The sequence below is a fragment of the Amphiprion ocellaris genome, chromosome 9 (genome assembly GCF_022539595.1).
Source record: "Amphiprion ocellaris isolate individual 3 ecotype Okinawa chromosome 9, ASM2253959v1, whole genome shotgun sequence".
Lineage (NCBI taxonomy): Eukaryota > Metazoa > Chordata > Actinopteri > Pomacentridae > Amphiprion > Amphiprion ocellaris.
Genome location: NC_072774.1, coordinates 19,307,586 through 19,327,877, shown reverse-complemented (window position 1 = coordinate 19,327,877; position 20,292 = coordinate 19,307,586). Strand labels below are relative to the sequence as shown.

The 20,292-nt window shown below is 39.5% G+C and overlaps 1 protein-coding gene across 1 annotated transcript in view; it reads right to left on the bottom strand.

The window, feature by feature from the left end:
* LOC111567735 (mannosyl-oligosaccharide 1,2-alpha-mannosidase IA) overlaps positions 1-20,292 on the bottom strand; it is a 195,497-nt gene that overhangs the window by 94,113 nt on the left and 81,092 nt on the right. The window lies entirely within an intron of this gene.

The following is a 20,292-nucleotide window of genomic DNA, read 5'->3' as shown; positions in this document are numbered from 1 at the left end:
AAGATACCAGATAAGTCAAGAGATATCAATAGTGAAAGAAAGGGGGAATCAACTGGATGTACTTTGATTGCTGCATATTACAGCATGCTAAAGCGCACCCTTTCTTTGGACATCAGACAGGTTTTTACTGTTGTGGCAGAGTTGAACTAGACACATTCCCACTGTCAGAATGGAGCAATATTTAAATTGGAAGTTGGAAGGCATCAACACTTACAGGGATTTTTGTTTCCAGCACTGATAAAGATGTCTGTAATCATTTCCTAATGCTATCCAAATGCACTGCAATCATGATGTCCTTTAACCTTAATAAAGTAGTCATATAAATCCGAACCAAGGTGTTTTTGTAACTTTATCAATATAGGTCTGTAAACTCAGGTGGTGATCTTTCTCTAACCAAGTCATGTTTGTGCCTAATGCACTTTTTCCCATAGCAGTCACATCATAAAAGAGATTTCTTTCATTAGACTTGATTTGCTTTGGAGGACACAGATAAATAAAGTCGTTCTGCTGAGGAAGGATGAGAAAGCGCTTGTATGTGCTGTTCACGGCTGTTAGAAACAATGCACATAGTATTATTTTAAAGGAGCTCTTTGAAAACCAAACCTTCTGACAGACAAACATTAATCTATAGTCAACTAAAAAAAACCCTGGTCAACTGCATTCCTACCTACTCTTTCACCAACTGATTGGTTGCATGAAAAAAAAAATCTATACTTATCTCTAAATTTACTAAATTTGCCACAGTGCACTGAGGGCACCCTACCTGCTGGTCTTATTAACCTCAATGAATTATGAATAAACATCGAAGTGGTAGCTTGAATCTGGGATGACTCAGCATTTAGGCTGTCATAAACTAGAACCACCTCAGTCGTGAGAAAGTGAGTAATTTTTCCTTCACAGATCATTTCAGGTACCTGGCTGGTCTATTGACACTGTGCCACCAAGAATGCAAACCTAAAGAGTGGAAGGAGATAAATCAATATGGAACTGATTACATGGAGCTACTCTTGTAGGTGATGGTTCCTTTTTACTCAAAGTTAACAGAGCACCTGAGAAGAATTCTCTCTGTCTATTAAAACTGAGGTAAAGTTTTCAGAATTGCACTTTGATGCTACATTTTCAACATCTAACCACTTCTCCTGGACTCTCTTTCAAATATAAATATATATATATATATATATATATATATATATATATATATATATATATATATATATATATATATATATATATATATATATATATATATATATATATATATATATATATATATATATATATATATATATATATATATGTATATGTATATATATGTATGTATGTATACACTGCAGTTTTATTGACCTGGTTGACTGTCTATTTCTTTTTTGCTCTAAACATCTATATCTAATGTCAGCTTGTGTTTGTAGGCATCCCAAAAACCATGAAGTCCCACCTTGGCTACTGTCCGAAGATAAGCAAGCAGAAAGTGACACTGCCACAACCAGAGGGAAACTTTCTTCTGCAGAATCTAATATACATTAGATCCTTGCTTCCAGATCCTATCCTATCCTTGCTACAAGATGTAAGTCACGGAAACTAATCCTGCTGATTAACAGTTTAAAGACTGTTCTACCAGTTACTTTGTGGAACAAGGGTGCATACACAGGACTCATTAGACATGTTCAATTGAATCCTCACTTTCTGTGAAGACTGCACAATTTGTTCTCTTTACACTGGACAAATTGCACCTGCAACATACTTCACATCCTCCAATCAACCATCAACAAGATCTAGTCTTAAGTAATGCTGCAAACATTGGATGGACTCCAAAGAGTGTGCTGAATTCTGATAGCTTTAGTGCTCCAAGTCACTGATTTTCTGATCTTTTTATTTAAACGAGAATAAAAGGTGCATTTAAAAAGCAGCTAGAGGAGCAGGTGCCAGGCACAGAGAAAGAGCTGTTTGTAGAGGTCTGTTTATTGACTCACATTGTTTAAATCATAAGGCGAAGGTAAGCTGACCCTGCTTCAAGGAATATGCATACAATATGTGAGGAAATGATGTAGCACCCCTGTCCAGACAAGTACAGGGGAAGATGAGGAAGAGAGGTGGGAGGCTCAGACAAATAGCTCAGCACTCAGTGAAGTGTCAAAAACCACATTAGACAGAGGGTGCTGGGCCACTGCCTTATAACATGTTATGAATTTATAGAGTACGGAGCTGTGTGAGTGAGAGATTACGCATACAAAATCCAGGATTCCTGTATATATTAAAATCACCTTAAACTTAATTTAAATACTGAAACATATTTTGTAGCATTCAAGAGTCCATTTGCCATTCATACCATCTGTCACTGTCATTTCAAATCTTTCTGATCAGGCACGTCATTGATCATATTAAATATATGATATATGAACATTGTCTACAGATACATTTGTCAAAGATTTGTAGTCATCCATAACCAAACAACTAAAAAGCTTAATTTTATTTTTTTTTGTTTGTTTGTTTAGTTGGTTTTTTGTGTATGTATATATGTAGAGATATGATATGTTTTGATATTCAGTATGGCAGACATGACACAACACAATCTTGATATTGACATTACGTAGCTATTTGACCACCGACTGTCAGAACATTGAAAAGAACATTTCCTCACAGTGGTTTGACAATAAAGTCAGTACTGTGTCCAAATGAAATAGTGGAACCCTTCCTTATTTTGCTAATGCATCTGTAGGGCTGCCTCATTGCCATGGTTACCAGTACCGTGCAAATAAATATCCTGCTTAGCATGAGTACATATACACTACTTGACAAAAAAAGCTATTTTCCACATAAATGGTTACTGTCCAGAATGGGCCACATGGATAAAATTAGGCTGCATCCAATTGTGATTGCACCCCATGTCACCCCATACAGCCCTCTGCCCCCCTCAGTGTCTCCATTTTCACCATTATGGTAATCACACAGTCGAACAGCCCTGCAGAGGGAGTTGCATCCAGTGGTACTTAATGCCTTCTGGAGCAACAGCATTTTGTTGGCAAGACAAAGAAAGGGACAGAGAATAGATAGATCAAGGGATATTAGAGCTGGAGTCAAAATAAATTTGTTCCATTATGAGCCCTGCAGACAAGGAGATGACTGAGCCAGAGGCTTCAGCAGAAATCCTTTATTTCAGAGTATATCAGTGTTTCGTCTCAGCATGTTGCAACAGGCAGCTGCTGAATACTTGTCAAAGGAGATAGTATCAAGATCTCATTGACTTTTGATGTATTTACATTTATTCAGAGGCAGTAAGCTTTCAGGCAAGTCTTTGAATTTGTAAAAAAAAAAACATTCCAGTATTGGTGGCTTAGCGGTAGCTGCTATTTTTTGGCATATTTTCATATTTCAAAATGTACGCGACATTATCTGCAACTGTGGAGTTTCTCTTTCACAAGAAGCTGTTAAGGAACTGTCCACCACACATGCTGAATGTTTACTTTGCAGTTTTTAAATAGGTTTAAATGTGAGACGACAGGCTTTCACAAGGACTATCAATAAACCATAAAAGTGTCAAAGAGTAAGAAGCCAATCAGCACACCTTCACACAGATTAATCCAGTCCAAACAAATGCAAAATGTACACTGTCCAGACATGATTAGAGAGCCTCCAGATTTCAAGCAGCACACACGTCAATCTAATTGCAGCAATCTAATTTGCCACTCTGGGAGAGCGTGGCGTGTCAGTGCAGCAGCCCTGTCTGATATGACAGCCTCTCAGATGAGATTACACATCGCACACAGTGTTATCGAACCCCTCGCCTCCTCCCTCTCCAAAAAGCCTGTCTTGCATTGATCAACAGACACATCATCACAGTAGGAAAAGGGAGGGGGATCATACATCTGTTGTACTGTCAACGCAAAAAACCCGATTGGAGATGACAGCTAAAACTAAAGGCTCTGATTAGGCAGTTGATAAAGACACTCACCAGTAACAATCCAGCCAGTAGTAAGGTCATCCAACTTATATCCAGAAAGTTAACAAGTGGGGAAATAAAGAAAGCTCAGTAATTAAAAGGGGCTTACTTTGCAGCTAGGGTCACCAGGGTGGATCAAGCATTACTTTTTCAGTCTGATGTTTCATATATAACCTTGCTTGATCTCCACTTGGCAAGATTCTTCTCTGATGTTTTCTGGATATACAATGAGGCAGCACTTCCCATCCTGTACCCCAGAATTTATCTCATCTGAATGGAGCTTTCCAGCCCACTAGTTGTGCACTGAAAAATGTGCAGCCCAACCTATTTAGAGGAGGCATAATAACTTGTTGACAAAGAGCACCCGTCAACCAGTCATCTTAAAAGAGCAGCTGCTCTGCTTCATTTGTGCAACGCTGCACCCATTCAAAGGTAGCTAAAGAACCTGGAACCAGGGAGCTATGTGTGCCATGAGTGTCTGCATATGTCTATAATTGATGTTTAAGTGTATGTGCCATTTTGTATGTCCAGTTCACATCTTTTTGGGACTGGTCTGATGGAAGCAACAACGCAGTTAGAAACAATGCAATTAGCAATTTAGAATACATATTATGCAACACGTCTGACCCAGGCTTTGACATTAAAAAAATATATATATATGTCTGTCAAAAAAATCGGAATTAGATATTTTCCCTAGATCGTTTAGCACTAACAGGCAATAACGAGTGCAGGCATTTGTGGTTAATGAAACTGCTTAAAGATTATTTTAAAAGGGATTTTAATAAGGCAAAAGACATGAACTATTTCACATTCTGATCAATCTGTAAAAATGCCATTTAGACACCATTTGTCTGTACATGGAAGCTGCTACTGTAACTTGTTCACCTGCAATTTCACAGTCAGTTATAAAGAGGATGCAAATTTTCCAACAATATTTCTTGTAACAATGTGACTTGAAACCCTTGTCCACATTATTCAGTATCAATTTCTCTTTCACTGCTTCTGTTTATTTCCGTCACCCTCTTCTGGTTCCAGGATGCCAGAGGCTGTTTGCACCATTCAACTCTCCTCCAAGTTCCTCTAACCCCTGCGGCACGCTACACCAAAAGAGTAAGGTATAATTTCATGCAATTTTACTTATTCATTCTGCCACTATCTTCCTCCACCCGTCCACTCACAGCACTGAGACAAGAGAGACCCAAGTCCCACCTCGAGAAGATTTGCCATGAATACCTGGCAGTGAGACAGGAGAAAACTATTTTCTGCACACACAGACAGTGCAGGATGATACAGTGTGAAAGTAAATGTGCACCTGAGCATAAGCATCAAAGACAGACGCTGCAGAGGTTGACCTGCGCTGATTCCCCCAGAGCTGGTTCTAATGCTTCAAGGTACACTACTCACTGTACCTGTGTGAGTGAGACAACAGCAACTCGGAGAAAAACACAAAATGAAATAGACTAAAATGTAAACACCACTTTGTGTTTCTTTAAAACACAAATTCTGAAGAGTTGCTTGTGAATGTCAAATGAACATATCGAGACGAAAGCAAAATGTTCCTGTGTAGCTGACAGACAGGGGTGCGAGGGGAATTTAAACTAGGAACTGTCATTTAGAACGCTTAACGTCTGATGCTTCACAACGGACAGTTTAAGATGAAGGCTGAAAAGACAGGTGGACTTAGAGGAGGAGAACTTATTGTGTGACTTAGTGAAATATTCAGGCTTAGAGTGGAGACAGGCAGCGATGAGGCACAGCTAAAAAAAGGACTGTATATTAATAGTCCCTAAAATAAGTAAATGAAGCTAAATCTGTTCCCTAATACTGCCACAAGCTTAAGAGCTTGTCAGGCAGGGCTTGTGATTAAAACTGCCAAACACTGATTACTACACACCAAGCGGCATGTCTGAAGTTGCAGAGACGTCATCGTCATCGTGACTCCGGATCTACGTCATCACAGACTGATCAGTGATGACAGATTACACAAATACAGAGTTTAAGCATCCTAACAGTACCAAATGCCAAGACGGAACAACATAAAGGGTTTGGGGCTTCATTTGGATGCAGAAATTTGACCCTCACCCTTGTATCCATCGGCCTGTGATTGAATCATTACAGTAGCATAGAGTACAATCCCTTATAATCCTCCTACTTCGTCATACATTTTGCAACCAGTTTTTCATCATCTTCACTATAATCCCTGCGCAGAGGCTTGATGATGTGCTCATGCCCACTGAGGGGGACTTGTTCTAATCCAAGAAGGGAAGAGATGAAATTTGGTGGTGATGATAATGAAAGATAGTTTCGCTTTCATCTCGTCATCCTGAATTCTGCTTTATGTTGCATAAGAGTGGCTTTCTCTATCAGGTGAAGGAGTAAGTCAGTACCGACAATATATATAAACATTCATCAGCATCAAATGACATGATCAGCGAGGCAAAGTCCTGCAGCAGAATGCCACAAATGATACAATTATAGATCATGCACTCTGTACTCTTAGTTCGTTATCTCATTCTCTCTTATATTTCTTCAGGCTTTGCATTCTAAAGCAGCTTTCTATTCTTATGAAACCCCTCATGATCTCAACACAAGCATGCTTTTATAACCCTGTCACTAGGTCTTGGTATGAGTGAAGCTCTGAGCCCACTTTGGATGTGCTGTGATCTCCAGGCAGTTGCTGTTCCTCCAGTGCCAGCAGATGCAGAGCTAGCCAGGACCGTCATTATATGCAGCGGGACGAAACCTGCTCTGACAGCAGGTTCTCCCCCAGAGTGCATTATCAGAGGCTTGCTGTCAAGTTTCTCATCTGCCTGCACCTTAAACGCTCCAGCATGCACCCGCAGTCGGGTTGAAATATTTCCCCCATTCTCCTGAGCTCTTCCACTGAGTTCATGGAGTGAGCAGTCCGTCTGTGAGCTACCATCTGAGCTTAATGTCGAAATCACTATTTACAGCATTAACTAGGGTTCCATGGTATGTTTCCAGCTGGGCTGTTATTTCTCAACCATAGGAGAGCAGCATTAACTGTAAGCTCCAGCTTTTGTTTGAGATTTCAACTTGAAGAAAAAGCTGCATGTATTAAGCTGCAGCTGCACAGAGCCAAAAAGAACAACCTCAGGCTCTCTGGACAGAACTGTGAAATACAATAAGTCTCCTTTTTCTTATCACCAGGTAAGACTGTGATTTGAAACTGGCCTTTTTATTTCCACCTAACCCAAATTATGCATTAGGGAGTAAATGGTAAGCTCATTAAGAAGCAACAGTGACACTGATGTTATTGAACCTGTTTTGTTTTTTCTGTAACTTGACTGAGTTTGATGCAACAGAAATAAAGCCCCACAAATGCTACATCCATTTCCGTCGGGCTAGAACTACACGTCATCTACACTGAATGTGCCACGCTTGCCAAACTTTGAAAAATGGCACCAATTAAGTCTTTTTTATAACAGATACAGTCTGATCTATTGGATTCCAAGGTGGGAGGGGTTAAGGACAAGTGCTTCCTAAAGTCAGACTGAAATTCAAATTAATTTATGCTGAATGCAGCCTACTTTAGACAATAAATTGTTCATGATTTGGGGTGCAAGTGACTTAGCAGCTCTTGAAACAACATATAAATGCCTGTTGAAATTAGCAAGCTAACCTGATTACCTTCCACATTCCAAGTGGTGCTATAGTTGATGTCTTGTCTCCTACAAGTTGGCTCTCGGTTGTCAGTCAATTGATTCTCAGGAAACCACCCACTCAGAGGTGTGAACGCGCTGAAGCTGTTCAACATTTTATCCTTTTTTTTCAAAAGTTTAAACTGTGCACAGCAGCTGTAGTATCACTAAACTTTATATAAGTAACACCAAAGTGAAAATTCCGGTTTCATTTTGAATTTAAATACTCAATCTCTGGAGAGTGAGATTCACTAAAATGAGATGTCGTACACGGATATATGGAAATTGCTTGTGAACACTTAGAGCAAACTGTGTCCCTTCAGTATCTGACAACTGTACAGCACAGTGGATTCTGAAGAGCAAACTTGTTTGCTCTGTTCAGTAAACAGGATAATGTAAATATTGATTCTCTATGCAATGGAGCCTGACTGATTAATCAGTAGACTGATATTGGCTGATACTGGATTGTTACAGATGAAGCATTACAGGCATGAGGTACAGTTAGAACACACAAACAGAACTTGCAGACACATGATTAAGCAATGATGATTATAATATCTTAAGACATCTGTGTCCAAATATCTGTTGATGATATGTGGTTTTGTAAATGCATCAATAACATTGGTTGGCATATTGTTACAGAATTTTTATTGTTCCCCAGTAATAACACCTAAAATCTGTGCCTATACCATGCACGTCCTTTTAATGTCACTATCGAAAGTGTGAATCATTTCCAAACCCCTGCTGCTGCTCTACACTACCACGATGATAAAAAATACTTTAGGCTGTACAATTATTATGATATGTGATGTGTCCAGCCAGCAGTTTCAGTGTGAGGCCCTATTGGTCCCAGAACAAATAGGCGATAGTGAATGGAGGGTTGGGATGTGCTCTCAGGAGGGGTGAGGGACCACATCCTGATTTGTCACCTGGCGCTGGTCGCTATGGAGACAGATGATTTCTCCCACATCATGATGGAGCCCATGGGATATAGAAATGGATGGGGTAGGAATGGAAAGCGGGTGGATGGGAACAACCCTTCACTCTGCGCGACTCTAATGTGACAGGTGGTGATAAGCACCATTTGCGTAGCCCTCCGTTTAACCCCAATGACGAGGGAGGCTGCCACTCCCTCTCATGCTCTCTCCAACCTTCACACTGCCCCTTTCAGGACCATTCACAAAGCCAGCGGGGGAGGTAATTGCGAAGGCGGGAGAAACCTGTCTGCTCTGCCTAATATGTGGGCGGAGGAGCGAGCACGCAATTGTTAGTGGAAGTGGTTGCCAGCTGAATGCTTTTAATGAAAACTGTTCCTTAGATGGCAAAGACAGGAGGAGTTTACAAATGAAAGAGGTGGTTGAGTCTCGGCCGGAACAGAAATAAGCACGAGTGTTTGTACGCATCTGTGTCTGTTCACGTCTGAATCCCTAAAGGATGCCTCCTAAACAGCACTGACTCTCGGCAGATATGTCCAAAAGCTCCGTCACTGCTTTGTTTGCCGTAGATTATATTAAAAACGACGTATGACAGCGAAAATTGGTAAAAATCTATCATCACTTCGAGAGGATCCAAGGACTCCGAGGACCCCCAATTGCTCTATAAAAAATCTATTTCGCTCTTCAATTGCACCTCCAGCCAGAGAAGACTAAATAATAAATACCCAGGGCTTCATCATTTGGGCCATCGATCCCAGCTAAATCAAGTTTTCAAACCATGTCCTCCCTCCTCCTCTGTTCTCTATCATGTAAGAGCACCTGGCAGCGCTTTACATTATCTGAAGAGCCCCTGGGACCTTCTAATAAACGCTGCTGGTTTTAAATGGTCCCCTGTCACGCCATGGTGGGAAAAAAAGGTGAAGGGTTCAGTCCGTGTCACTAGAAGCAGCTCATTTTGCATGCCAGGACAAATCGCAGCAAAATCCGGTGACCTTCTGCGCTTTAATTGCACCTCTTGGGATGATGAGGGACAAGGGACAAAAATGAGGGCAAAGCGGGGTGGTGGAATAAAATTTAAAAAAGAAAAAGGATTAAATAAACATAAGATAAAGGCAGAAAAAATGGAACACTATTTCACTATGTGCAAAAAGAGGTCTTTCATTTGTTGTAGAGGGGCAGAGAGCTGGATTGCAATTGTGAATAGCAGCATGTGGCCAATCCCCTTAACAGCCGTAGGACATCTATTGTTGATGAAAAATCTCTGGAGTGAGGGAGGGGCAGCTGTGACACCTTAATGTAATGTTCTCTCTTTTTTCAGCACAATCACGAGCCTTGTCCCCGGCATCTGTTGGACTACGGTTTTGGCTTGGCATTTAATGTGCCGTGCGCTTCAGTTACTGACCCACATATGCAGGCACGGGGGTAATGACGTCGCTCACAGGGGGATGAACATCTCTTTAATCCTCCACTTAGACTGTGGGATTGGTTGGCTTCTCACTTCGAAGCAAATGGAGAAAGCGATAGTAGTACACGAGAACTCTAATAAGAATGGCAAATCAAGGAGGAAGGAGGGAATCCGACGAGGGCGCAGTGGATGTGAGATGCCTGTCAGATTTTACAACATCTGAAATAGCAGAAATAAAACTTACTTCTCAATTTTTGTTTGTTTTTTAATGATACTATAAAATATGCAAGCGAATTAAACTGCTGACTGGGCATCACATGATTGAAATGAGAGAGCTACAAGGCACGACTCAATTTAGTTTACGTTTTTTTAACAGAAAGTTAGAAAGACAAGGGTTTTTTTTGGTACAAATAAGATTTAAGGTGTAAAATAGTAAGCTTTTGAAGTGCTGGTAGTTTCCTGTAGTGCTGTATTCTACACTGATATACATATATCAATCTTCTCATCTAACTCTCATTTCCCCAAATTTGCCAGATTCCTTCCTCTATATTAACAAAAAAAACACATTTTTTCTACCGAGCAGCCATCCTGTTTTCGTTTTTTTTGTGAAGCATATTGCTAAGGTTAAAGAAAATTGTTCCGCTTTGAGACAGAATATCTCTAAAACTGCAAATGTTGTGATTTCTGTAACAAACAGAACTGATGAAGGAACCTTGTTCAGTATTTCACTTCATTTCTGCTAAAGTGCACTGAAAAACCAAAGCAAGGATTTGAGCTTTAGGTCTGTGACTGCTCAGAGGTTGAGATAGTTTTGTGCCACTCATTCTGAAGTCCTGAATTCTCAATAGGTTTGAACAGTAGCCCAATTAATCTCCCTCCACATCTTAGTTGCAGCCAAAAGGGAATTTAAAGTAAGTCTAAGGTTTCAAGGACATTCGATTGACATAGAGTTGACTTAAGAGAACCATTGTTGAGTTTTTCCCCTGACTGGTAGAACAAAAGCAAAAGAAGAGACTGTCCAAAAGCCACAGATACCCTCCACGATCGAGCTCTCCTGCATCAGCTTTCCTTTCAGATCAGAGAAAACAGCCTTGGTCATAGTGATAAAAGATTAATAACATAAACAAGCTGTCCACTCCGATTTGCTGTGCTGTTGTGAATGCATTTACTGTAGAATAAATATATACACAAGTTCTTCTCATGGGAACCCTCCCTGAATGCTAAAAGCTAAACATCCCCCTAAATTAAAAGCATTAAATAGCTGAACAGGCATGTAATTATCTTAGTAATAAAATAATTATTGAGCACATGGAGATCAGATCAACCCCAAAAAAGTAAAGAATCCATGCTTTGCCTCTCTTCATTTGGTGAGCCTGGAGTACTGTTTTTAGGATCAGGATCAGCATCTTCTTTTGGCAAATTAGCACTTGAACATATACTGTGTTCAACTTCATCATTTTAATTCAAGGCTAAGGGCTCCATGTGGTCTTACTCTGAGATAAGCTGGAAATATAGAACCATCGCTGCTCCTGATACTTTTAGTTAATGCTCTCCACCATAAAAGTAGGGCACGAGAGCTCTGGGAGCCAAACATTGAAAATAATTCACTGCACTGAGGGCTTTGGCTTGCAAGTCTTGCAGTTAACAAGTGTCCCAAAATGACTTTGCATTACTTTCCCACACTCTTTTAAATCGGTTCATATCTACACGTGGGAGTTAAGTCTTTCCCAATAGTTGAAAGGTTCTAAAATCTCATATCATCATATCTTCTGCTCTTCCAAGCTATTTGACTTTTCCCCTGAAGAGACCCTTTCCTCACACTCTTACGCCTCCCTCACCATCTATCTCCGTATGAACTGATCCATGATGGCAGAAGCCCAGAAAACTTCTGAGTAGAAGCACACAAAAGAGAAGCCAAACTAAACAAGCATGTAGATGACAGATTGAAAGAGTGAAAATAAAGTGCTGTCATCAAGTTCTGGATTTACACTCATCATCGCTCTCCAGACACATCAACTTTAATTCTTAAATCTGCGTGAATTAGATGCAGTTAACAACAAGCTGCTGAACATAGTCGAACATTTGGCTGATGTGAACAGATGTGTCCGTCAGAAGTTAGGAAGACAGAGCTAAAAAAATTGTGAATATTGTACTTTACCATGAGAACAAAATCAGAAATTAACGCTCTGTAACTCCTGGATGTGCAAATAAACTAGTTTGCCAAATAACTTGAAAGGTGATATGTTAATGTTGTGTTCATATCTTGTATTCCCCCTAATGTGGTCCCCAAAGCAGTTACAGCAGGTTTAAGGCATGCAATTTAATGCCCCCTGCAGTGGATATTTATCCTGAAAACTCTGCCGCTTTCAGACCCATATATTTACAGTGATTCGACAAAACCATTTCAGTTTTAATACCAGGAAGCACCTCCTGCTTCGAGATTTATTATTGCAGAAAGTCAATAGCTGCATGGAGCAAATCCTGCACATCGTCCAACTGACTTTCTTCAGTGATTCATATCAGTCACAGTGAAAACTTTTCATAATCTCAACACCAAAACTTGTAACTGATCACTACAGTTTTTAGCGCATGTAAATATGAAATAAGAATGCTGAACTAGACATCTGCAACTCCATCTGGGTCACTGTTGTTGTCACCTTCAGGCTCAAGTATGAATGCATCAATGAAATGTATTAATGGAAAACAAAACCCTGCATGAACACAGCAACTTAACTTAATTCCCCGTTGCATCAGCGTTCTGTAAACAATGAAAACCCATTACTTTTGTGTGTTCTTCAAAAGAATTTTAACTCCTTTTATAGAGCTCAGCATATCATTAAGAAATAAAGCCGAGCTTCAATTAGCCGTAAAATTTCTCTCCAAATTACCCCCCAAATTAACTGCATTCAGCCTCCTTCACTGGATGCAGTAGTCATGTTTATGCACCGAGGGTAGTGAGGATAGGATAGTGGCTGCTATTCCTCTATAGCACTGACTGAAGGTCATATTTTAACAAAACTAATGATGATTTCTGAAGCTGGAGAAAAAGGAATTGTTGTCATCAGTCACACTAAATTAGAATCTGACCTTGATCTCATCCTCCCATAATGCCCCAGGAGATTTATTATTAACCTGACATGAAGTAATCTAGTCAAATCAAAGGGGAAAAGAATCACAGCGGAGCGACCAGATAATACCTGATATTCAACCAACAAGCAAACCAATCATTTATCTCAGAGATGCTTTTCTAGTGCAATATTTTAACAGTAAAAGTAATACAATATTCTTATAAAATGCTTATTAATCAAAAAAAGGACATTTTCTCTCTTGAGGAGAAAAGAAAGCGAATGTGCATATTTTAACTTTTTCATGAATTTCTACACTTTCATTGTGCGAGAACTCCCACACAATCTCACAACGAGGAAAAATTGCTGAAATTACCCTAAATAGCTTTCTAATTGCCCCAAGCAAAAGAAACTTTTAATAAGCTCTAAAGACATAATGTATTTTAAATGACAAAAAGTGAAATGAGAGAAAATGTATATCAGAACCAACTTTGGTTTAGAGAATGGAATTAAAGAGAGACGCTTTCAGCCTTGAGGGTCACGACAAAAGGAGAAGGGAGGGATTATGGTAAAAATAGAAAAGGAATTACTTGGAGGAAGATTATCGTGAAAGTGAAAGTGCGAAAGAGAAGAGGGTTAAGGAGTGAAATGCCTCTGTCTCCCTGTGATTTGGGTTGTGCTTTTTGGAGTGTCGAGGAACAGGGATGTTCTGTGACTTTCGCCATACTGACAAGCTTGTGACGGCAGCGCTAACCGTACTGTAGATCCAATCTGCCAGTATCTCTGTTTACTCTGGGGATTAAATTACAGAACACAGCATCCAATTTCATACCTGGCTTCCCGCACCACCCCTCACAATGTGACATTTACTTGCGAGCATGATGCCCTTTCTCTCTTCCTCCCCCTTTGACTCCCTCCCTCACTACTCATAGATAATACACTGTACAGCAAACAAGGATGGTTGACAGCGGGAAAATGATGCCTGCTTTTAACAGGCTGACAAGATATTTTCTAAAGTGATTAACCATATTCAATTGAAGGAAGTCCTTGCTCTTCCCCCGCACTCTGGATCTATTTCTCAGTCATGTCGTCAGAGATAAATAGCTTATTCTGTCCCAGCTTTCACTGGTTGCGTATCGGCTGGATCTGCATTAAGGTGCGCTGCTTAGTGGATAGCTGTGCTGCACAGATAAAGATGACAATTAGCTGCTACATGTTGAGGATTACACGGAGCATTATGGAAAATAAAAACATTTCGCCCAAACAGCAAAATTATTTGAAAAGTGTGGTTTTTATAGAACCACACAAAAGACATCAGCTATGGAAAAAAAAAATTACACGTTCTATTACAAATCGATTCGTAACACACTTACACGCACAAAACAGATTTGGAAGTTCACCCTGAGGTCAAGCGGCATCCAGAGGAAACCAAGTCAGCCTTTTTGTTCAGAGTTCTAGTGTTAAACAGCTTTGACTGCCTATAATACTAATACACCGAATCAAAAAATTTCCACAAATGTGAAACGTTTGTCAGCACTGCACAATTTTGTTCAACTTAGAAATGCAAGTTCCTTCACCGACTTAACCAAAACTACCATCTCGCAGTTATATCAAGCACATTGCAGTTTAAATCCATGTCTCTAAAGACTCATGCAAAATATGTAGTGAAGACTTTGAAGTTCACTGACAGAAATGAACATCTGAATCCATGTTCATATGCTTAGCCAATCAAGCTTATTTTTACAGAACGTAGAGTTGTAACCATGACAGTAACCAAGGCATCAAATACAGACATTGCTACAGACAAATCACCACAGTTTCAAGTGGGGGACACCAGAGATTGAAATATGGTTGCAATTTCTCCTTCTGTCCCTGGTGTTTAATAATGACCTTAAACTGACCTTTACAATAGAAACTGTCGTCGACTCATCATTTAACATTAGACGTGTGTGAAATTTTGTCATAATTAGCGAATTAAATCTCGGCCAAAAAGGTGTTTTGTGAGGTCACAGCCACTTTTCATCACCAAAATCTAATCAGCTCATCCTGGAGCTGTAATGATCATTTCTGGCAGATGTAATGAAATACCCTCAAGGTGTTCCTGAGATATTGCATTTACAAGAATTAGAAGGACAGACGGGGCGATGAAGTGATGGACAGAAAGACAATCAACCCAAGAACAAAACCGTTGACCGGAAAAGGGATTCATTTGGTTGCAACCTCACTTGCAGATGCCACTAAATCCTACACGCAGTTTAAGCCTTTAAAAAAAATAATAATAAAAAATCAGTACAAGTAAAACATGTGACTCTGAGTCCTCCAGCAAGGCCCAATGCCCAAACTCACCATTTTAGAGAAGGTCATTGGGATCAACACAAAAATTTAAAGGGTTCTTCCATTGTCTATGTTCTACCTCTTCACCAAGTGTACTGAAATTCATCGAGGCAGTTTTTGCATAAACTTGCTGACAGACAAATAGTGGAGCAAAGCTAGGTTAAGTGTCTTACTAAACTCTAGCCTTCATTTTGGTTGACAAGTTTTCATGATGAATTAGTTCAATCAACTTAAAATTAACCAATATTAAATATGAATAGGTGCTGCTCATTTATGTTCACTAAAGTCCTGTATGATTTTTGCACTAAGAACAATATTCTCTGGTTTTTGCAATATATTCTCACTCTAGCGATTGCCATTTTGTACTACTGTGTACATATATTCTATTCTAGATGTGTGATTACCTGTATATACTTTTTGTTCAATTTGTTTTCTTTTTTCTTATTCCTAGAGTAGCACCAACAGCCCAAACCAAACTCCTTGTATGTTGTGTACGTACTTGGCCATTAAAGCTGATGCTGATGTTTCATGATGTGTCATTCTCAGTGAGAATCAACACCACTTTGCTGCATACTTTACCTGCTTCCCCTTACATCCCACGTCTAAGTGCCACTTCTTCTTACGTTTATCATCTCAGGAATTTAATACACAATCAGCTCGGCACAGGTGGTGAGCAGCCACAAAAATTCAGTTATTTTTCTCGGGAGTTAAGCAGGATTTATAACTGCAGTGAAATAAATTTTGTCCTATCAAACTATACATCAGCGTTATGATTTCTACAGAGATAACACACGGAGTCTGTCAGAACTGTGGCCAGTTTGGGCTGCATTTGTTTTCTCCTGTAAAAGATGTACTGATGCCTTTGGAGATTGTTAGAGGTTAATAGAACACAAAGCAAGCTGAAAGTCGCAGTAATTTAGTCACAAATCTTGAAAAACCATTACCTCACTGCCAACCTTCTATACAACAAGTCTCCTTTTCAGTAATGAGACGTGGAAAATCATTCTGGCTGCGTGTCTCTCTCCATCACACAGTAAATGAAAGAATGTAAACACAATTACGGCAAAGAATTGAATTAAATTATTGTTTGGGTCTGACAACGTATCTATCATCTAGATGTGTAGTTGCGATATTAATGGTTAAAATGTGACACTGTTTAGCTACAGTAGGGCTGCTTTTCACCTCGTGCATCAGGTGTAAATCCAGCTTTAGTCGCTCACACACAAGCTGTTTGCACTCAGTCTTTAAGTACTACACAATGGCTGTTTGCTAATGAGCGACCACGAACAATTTAATAAGCTCATATCAAGGTTCACTGCTTTGCGTTTGTTTTGGAGTCTGCGTTCTGACCCCCAGCAGCCAGATACTGCCTAATGCAGGTTTAACACAAACAAATCACTGCAAGTGACTCTATCATCATCTCCATCATCCCTCAAGTTTTAATATTGACAAGAGTACAGTCCATTAGCTTTCAATGTCCTTGGCTGTTATTTCTCCCTAATGATGCCTTAAATCACAAGTAGAGCTAGATGAAGCCTTGATAACTAATCTTGAAACATGACCTGTGGTAATTCTAACAGATCCCTGTTCTTTCCAGCTTAAAAGGGATTCCTTCAGCAACATACCAGCTCAATTAAACCAGAATATGTCAATCAACTAAATTTATTACATTCAACAACAGTAAGTGGGAAAATCTATTTAGCTGTGTTGTAGTTTGGGCAGTTATTTAATTTGTTCTCAATTTTTTTTTTCTGTCCTTCAGCGACTGATGCTGGCAGCGCATTGTTTGTTAGTGAAAGCACTGGATAATTGAATGTCAATAAAATTGTACCAATATAAAAATGAACATATTCTGTTGATTCTGATTGAATGAATTTGACAACACAAGTCACAGTGTTTTGTAATGCCATTATTCGAAATATTAGGTCTATTTTACAGACACACAAAACCATCTCCAGCTACTAATGATTGATTTTTCCTCTCTGTGGTCGTTCCTACTTCATGCACCACCGGGAATTTTGCCATCACTCATCTTTTTCCTTTAATTCAAACTGATAAACCACTACATTCAAAACTACATTTTTTTGTTTTTAATTTACTGGAAATGTGCAATATAGGAGAGCAAATGGATTCTTTTGTGTTTTTGTTTAGCTTTACCCCTGAAATGCACTCTGACTTTGATGAATGCAGCAGTATGTTAGACAGATTCCCTGACTTTCAAAAAATCTGCTCCTAACTTCAGGCAAAGCCAGTGTTTGAATTATTTTTTGGTAGTTTTCAAAGTAATCCTGGGTTGGTTGCTTTGAACTCTAACCTGCCACATGAATTACGGCCTGTGCTTCTAAAGAACTACAACCGCAGGGGGAAGAACACAGCAAGAGAACACAAACTGTATTTTCAATGGACCTTGCACCTTCTCACCAATTAATATAATTTCGAGTGCGAAGTCGCTTGGTATAAGCAGTTCTCAGGAAACAAAAAAAAATTGAATTATTTTTAAAAAGGCAGTGACAACATTAGGACTCTGGCACTAAATTGATGTCACTGATTTCAATAGCATGTCACAAAGATGGCTGCATCCAGTGAAACCGTGGATTCCCATGGAGAGTAATTTTGCATTCAGTGGCAACTGCAAACTTCTGCATCATTTTATATCATTCAACACTCAGCATAGCAGCATCACAATAAATGGTTCGTAAGCACACCTTGTCTACTTCTAATGGCTTCAGAGTCTAAACACTTACACCAAAGAACATATTCTTTTAACGTTTTTCACAGTCTCTTCAGTTAAGCCAACTACGTCTGTTGACGAGCGCTTTGTATCGAAAGTACGGTGGTTGATAATGATGTAATTTCAAGATGTAACTTCTCACTTTCAAGGAACACTGAATGCAGCACAAGCAGCAGGTAAAAAAATTTAAAAAAAAAACATTGGCCATTGTAAGCTAAATTGTGTGAGTTTCAGACAGGGAACCAAAAATGCAGTGCTGTCTAAGCATTGTACAAGCACCTGAAGCATCCCGGAGTGCTTTGTCAAGACTGCAGTGACAGACAACACCATCCTGTTCGCTTTTTCCCTCCACCCAAGCATGATGTCACCTATTGGGTTCATCGGCATGCCAAATGTGTTCTGCTAGAAGTCACTTTCTATTACCACACTATTCTCTAAAGTGTTCTCCATTGCCTCGATATGCGTAGTAACTTCTGCATCGCTGCTGGTGGTAACGATGGCAACGCTGCATTCCGCGTCATTTTACATTTTTCTACCATCAAGTTGCGGCACTGCAGGCCAAGCAATTAGCTTGTTCCAAAACGGCACGTTCTGAACGATCGCTGCACTAGTGTCTTTAATAATCCTGAATCCCTACAGAGTCAAAGGAGGGAGACCTCAGGTATGGAAGACAGTACCCGTCAAAGTCTTATTAAGAGCTGATCCGTCTTTTATTAAGGGCTTTATTGTGAGATTTCCCTCTGGCACACCAGTGCAAACTGACTGATATGCTCCACTGCAGAGGACCTGAGGACCCCTTGTGGATCTGGCTCCAATTAGAGGATGTTGGAGACTGTGACACCTCTGGCAGATTGTGAGGTTTCCTATGCTGAGTGAAAGCTAAGGAAGATGTGGTGTCAGAAGTTCACTGATGTGCAAACAGGTGTGATGTGTTGTATTTCATGTGACAACTCGATTTCTTCAATTTCTTCTGTTATATTATCTATCTATCTATAGTTATTTTTCAAAATGAAATTAATCCACTTTTAGTATTCTAAATTTCTCCAAAACGAGAACAAAAACAAGTTCATAGTACAAAAACCTACAACACTGCATAAATCGCAGATAATACTTACAGTTGCAGTTTGCAACAGTTATTTAAATTAATCAATAGTCTGACCCAACAATAATGGAATCAATGAAACCTTTGATCTGTACCATTAGAAAACGGTGAAAAGTGGCAGAAGCTGTGAATTTCTGTTATTTTTGGTGTGTAAATAATTATCAAATGTCAAAACAGTCGTGTGCAAAAGGCCAACAGAGCCGAAAGAGGTAATACAAGCTTATCTTTAAAGCTTAGCACAAAGGGCAAGACACAATTAATGCAGAATTTAGAGAAAATATGACTTAAATTAGCAGCACATAGGACACAGAAGGAAGTTAACCCCCTTGGTCTCTGCACACTGTAACCCTGTTCTACTCTGGATGAGGGCATCATTTTATGTCATGTCAAATCTCTCATTTTTGATACATTCTACAGCATTAAGTACAGGTTCAAAGCAAAAGTTTAATCGTGCTTCACTCACTTTTGTAATTTGAGGTGAGTTGGCTGCCAGTTCTGGTTTAAAATGCAACTCAACAGGAAAACTGCAAGGTTTGGTTTTCCTCATTTGTCTAGATTTAAAGTCTAGTCTTTGATTCTGGAGAAAGATTGATGACATTTTACTACTTCATTTCCCTCTATCCCAGGCACAAGCGTGAGGATTGGTCTGAACCCCTTTGCTTGTTTCCTATTTACAGAGCCCGTGTGAATTAATTTCCAGTGCAAACATAAAATATACAACTAGCAGACTGTGAGGAGACATTCACCAAATCTGTCAGTAACCACTGGATTAGAATCACTGAGTTTACCTAGGTTATTATGCCTAATCATGCGTTTTGCCATAGTATAAGTGTAGTATATAGTGTAAGTTTGTGCTTTAAAACCCCATCAAAATGTTACACATCACATAAAATCATAATCATGAACAACAAAGAGCTTGAGGCGAGCAGGAGATTTTTTTAAATGTCATTCACCCTTGACGTCCTGAATATGTTAATGAGCTTTGGAGAGCTGGTTGAAGAACATTGTAGCCGTCCATCCTTGCCAAACCGAGAAACTGTCAATCCCATCTCTGTTCACAATAATGAATTTGCAATCTGCTTGTTTCCAGTTTTCAAAACCAAATTATTACTTTTAAATCT